Here is a 5,383-nt window from a genome sequence, read left to right as displayed (position 1 = left end):
TTGAGAACTCTCTTTTCATTTCATTTATTGATAGGCAGTTTTGATTTTTGGCGTTTAACTTTTGCAATTCTTTGTGTACTCTAGATATCAACCCACTGTCTAGGTATAGCTGGTGAAGGTGACCCATTTTTGGACCTCTGTTTGGGGCTCTACTGATCAGTTCCTTTGCTGGCAGAAACTTAAATTTCATGTAGTGTTGTTTATTGATTCCTCTTTGGAAAGTTCTTGCCTATTATATCTATAATTTGAAGCATAGTCTCCTATGGCAGTTTCAGTAGTTACGCTTTAAATTAAGATCTTTGATCTACTTTGATTTGATTTTTGTGCAGTATAGGATGAGAGATGTGGCTCTAATTTCATTTTTCTGCAGGTTGATATCCAGTTTCCCATTCATTATATAGGCTGTCCTTTTTTTCTCCAGTGTATGTTTTTGACACTTTTGTCAAAAATTAGGTGACTATAAATGTGTAGGTTTATTCTGATATTCTGTTTCAATGGTGTACATGTGCCAATACCATGCTGTGTGGATCACTATGGCTCTACAGTATAATATAAAATTTGGTATTTTGATATCTTCAGCATGTTCCTTCTGTTTAAGATTGCTTTGGCTATGCGTAGTATTTTCTCTATGTATTTTCATTTTATTATAGTATGTCAAAGACAAATGCCATACTAAAAGAAAGAGAATGCATAGAATAAATTTCCATGAACTACAAATGGGGTCCATAAATCAATACTATGAAAAAATACCAACAGAGAAATGGGCAAATAAAATAAAGTTTACCCAAGTTTTTTAAACAGCCAAAGATACCAAGAAAATATAAGATAGTCTATTTAATTAATATTTAATGGCTTAAAAGGTAAAACAAGATCATATTTTTAATTCACAGATTGACAAGATGGAAAATAATGCTGAATTTGCAGACCTTGCAAAATAAATTCTTTGCTAAGTATTGATAGGAATATAGAATTCATACGCCTACTACTTTAGATCAGTTTTAGATATACAGAAATACTGTGATCATAGTTGAGAATTTCCATGTATCTGCACCCAGTTTTTCTGACTACTAGCAATTTACATTAGTTTGGCATATTTGATACAACTACTACATTAGTAATGATGTGTTAGGTTCAGATTTTATCCTGATTTCCCTGATTTTACCTACTGCTATTTTTTATTTCTGGTCCAGAACCCTACCCAGAATACCACATTATATCTAGTTCATATGTGTTCATATGTTTCTTTTCAGTGTGACAATTTCTCAGACTTTCCTCATTTCCTTATCTTCTGATAAGATGACTGGTCAGGTATTTTGTAGATGGTATCTCAAATGAAATTTGTCTGATAATTCTCTCATGATTAGACTACGTTAAGAAAGAGACCATGTAGATAAAGTACCCCTTCCATCACATCCTAACAAAAGCACATATATCTATATAACCTGTAATTGTAGATGATAACCTGGCAGGTTTCTCCACCACACTATCACTCTTTGCCCTGTACTGTGAGGTACCATATGCTTCCATACTGTATTCATTGAAAAGAAATCACTACATATCATTCACATGTAAGAAGTTAGGAACCATGATTGATAGAAAGCTGTCTCCCAAAGTAAATTTTAATTACCTTGTATACTTTATAGTTTTATTTTATTTTGAAGTGTTATCTTTTCCAGAAGATTGATGTTGTGTTATGAAAGGAGGGAAGTAGAAGGAAAAAATGATCACTTTGTACTTTCCTATAGTGCTTCGATTTAAATTATAATTTCAATTATTTTTAATAAAAAATTATAGCACTGAATATAACTTCTGAAAAGGAGACTTCTTTCTATAACTTGAAAAATGCATTATTTCAAACATAGAAATAACATTTTACATTTAAAAAATTAGATATAATTGTGTCCAAAATTCAAAATCTGGCTATCATATAATTTGTGTCAAAGTTTAGAATGTTTCCATTGAATATAAATCTTAAATGTGCAGTATATTCTCAATTCTGTCACTTTTTCTCATTTTGCCTAAAGATCCTTCTAGTGTATTTGTGTGTCAATGTTCAAGTTAAACCCATCATTTTTAGACTTCAGAAAACATTTGAAGACTGGCAAGTGAGTGGCTTGATGTGCAGATGAGTTCAGATAATCCTGATCCAATATTTGTGCAAGATAATTCAATAGAAAGCACTTTGCAAAGCAGTAGCTCTGGGAACTCTCTTTAGAGAAACATGAAAAACATAATCAATTAAACAAAGTTGAAATCTTATCAATCAGTGATCTATTTGGCAAGCTGATTTGTTCCTGTATTTTTTGATGATGCTTCAATGAACAAGGATTCATTGATCTCTGTTTTTCAGATGAACACAACAGATTCCGTTCTTAGTGTTCTGTGCTGACTCTTCCATTCAGGCCAATCGTAATAGAAATTGACTGAAGATTAGAGAGTAAGATCATGAGCTTTTTCAAAAAGCATCATTTCAGTGCAAACAAAGCAAACATCAGAGGGAAATGTATTAAGGCAAAAGCCTACTGAAAAATTCACATACAATATATGGATATAAGTGCATGTGTATAGCTGAAGGCTATATAACAAGAAACAGTGCCAAACAGGAAAACTCTCCCTTCTGGTTGTTGGTCAGGGTAGTCCAAGAGATCCTCAGAATAACACAGGCTATTGCCACAGCCCTTGATTGCCTCCCAAAACTTGAAGATAAGACCCTGTTGCTGAAGATAGGACATATTTAGGACACAGAACTTAGGGCAGTAGAACTAGAATTGACCTGGAAGCCTCCTCCCTGAAGACTACCTCTCATAGGACCAGAGACTACTCCACAAGCTGCTAAGGAAGAAAACTAATCAATGGTCCAAACCCCAGTTGTAAGGCCTAAAAACCTCAATGACCAACACAGCAAACTATCTCTATTAGTGCAGTAGTGGCACTTTTATCTTGGGGGTAACCAACAGCTCTCTAATTGAACTTAAAGCTTGCTCAATGGGAGAGAACTCATGTGTGGTACTGTAAGTCATCTATCTTACAGAAAATCCTATGTCTGTTACATCTCTAGACATAATTTCTTAGATGCTAGATATATGTCATTGCATTGACAGACAAGTATGCCAATCACCATTCATCAAATAAGTTTCTTTTTGCAACAGACAGAGATTATTAAAGGTTTCCACAACTGGTTAAACACAGACAATAAAGTGTCTGGGAGATGCTCAGTCCTAAATGACATATCTGCAGTGAGATCTCTACACCTAAGGCTCACAGAATATAGTGGGATTGGGGGTGGAAAGAATAGCAATGCATTTTTCAGCTCTCACCAGTGGAGCTTCTTCAAGCAGCAGAGGGTCATTAACACAGAAAGTCACAACTGGCCAAAATGTAGAGAATAAGAGATCGCAGAGTGCATGTCTCTGGATAGGACTCCTATATTAAAACCTCACCACCCAAGGCTCAGGAACCACTGAGGGAGAGGAAGTGGAAAGACTCTCACAGCCAGGGGTGATACATGACCACCAAAAACAGAGTTTTCTTGCTCATATGAACTTGTAACAATGGTGACAGCATGCCCAAGAGCCATGCAAATTCAAACCAGACAGAAACACAAGATAGAAGCAGGGAAATGGGTAAAAAGCCCCAACTTTACCTGAGAAACTATCGGCAGCTGATCACTGCTGGGTGAGGGAGAGTTGGTCTTGCAGTGGAGGAACTCACACTGAGGGCATCTGGGTACACTAATTTGACTCAACAGGCCTTAAGATAAATGACAGAATACGTGAAATCTGGTGGGGGGGTAATGGGGGGCACAAAGGAAAGGGGTCTAAATATGATTAAGATGTATTGTATGAAATGCACAAAGGCTGGCCTTGAACTCACACAACACACACACACACACACACACACACACACACACACACACACATATCCTGCCAGTTGCAGCGAGTAGTCCTCATTGAGTCCCTTAGTAGGATAGACAGCAAAGGGTATTAAATGTCTGGAGATAGGAAGAGGATTCTTAATGCAGCACAGATGATTAGAAAATAAGACTGACTAAATATCCAGGAATTCTTTGAAGAAGGAGAGAAGAGATTCATTGTGTGGAGCAGAACGTGAGCTTGCAGACTTCTGTTCAGGGGCATGTACCCTCATGCATGTAGTGACTGCAGAGAGGGAAGGCTAAGCAGAGTACTTTCATAGAAAAGGCCAGAGTCAGGAAGTGTAAACTACAAAGGGCACAAATATAGAAATCAACACACAAAAATAACTTATCATAATACTTCCTCATTACAGTTTCCTACACAAACCTGACCATAATGTTAAGGTCTGAAGACTGATACAGACAAAACATCTGGCAAATGAGTGTCATGTTTTCTCATTCGGTCTGTCCCTAAGCAGCTTATAATTTTGCTAGCTAACATTGTCAAATTCAAAGCTGAAACCAGATCAAAATTTTCATTTCATTAAATGACCTCAATTATCACATATTCCTGGCAGATTTTAAATACTGAATCATCCCTTCTGGCTAGCTGCCTTCCCCCAATGCTAGGACTTTAATCATCTTAAACTAAGCTGGGAGACAAGTACTTAGAAATGAGATTGTAGGTAGCCAGTCTAAAGTGGAACCCATCCATGGTTAACCACGAAGCACCACTGCATGGCAGAATGCAGCTGACTGCTGAAGTTATATTGAAAACGAGTTGGCCAGTTAATCTCTAAGCCCATTTTAGAAGAAGTCACATCCTTTACTCCACCAAAAGGTTTACCAATGGTGGCAAGTTTCAAAGATCTGGACAGGGTTCAGAGTAATGAAGGAATGATGAAATCAGAGAAGCATGATAGTAAAGTTCTTTCAGAGTCATGTGGTGCTTGACTTTAGCCAAGGCCCTTCTGCCTATCACAAGAAATAAAAACTGTCTGTCTTTAGACAAATGTCCCATGCAGAGGAAGCACAGGTTAGAACCAGCAAGCCTCCTCAGTGATCGCAGGCTATTAGGAAAGTCATGTTGCAGCAGTGGTTGAGAAATGACTCAGGAATCTTAGCCTGCTTGGGCAATGCCTGCCTGAGTCTTTCAGGAAGTCTGAAATCTGACTCATTGGGTAGTTACTACGTGCTGAGGCCCATGATAAATACTTTATGTGCACTCTATATTTTGTCATTAAATGAGGAAATGAGTGCAGAAAACTGGATCGTTTGATCAGAATGCTCCATCTGGAAAGTTACGGATATAGTAATTGCGTTCTGGTTTCTGCTCTGAGTCCTGTCTTCAATCCTTTGCCATATGTAGCTATATCTTGTTAATAGGTTGACTGATTTTTTTAAATCCCACTTTATAACCTTTTGAAGAGCAAAAATTCTCATTTACAAATGTTTTAACCAGTATCTCCT

The sequence above is a fragment of the Nannospalax galili genome, unplaced genomic scaffold, assembly GCF_000622305.1.
Source record: "Nannospalax galili isolate Female #2095 unplaced genomic scaffold, S.galili_v1.0 scaffold87, whole genome shotgun sequence".
NCBI classification, from domain to species: domain Eukaryota; kingdom Metazoa; phylum Chordata; class Mammalia; order Rodentia; family Spalacidae; genus Nannospalax; species Nannospalax galili.
This window is presented reverse-complemented; position numbering follows the sequence as displayed.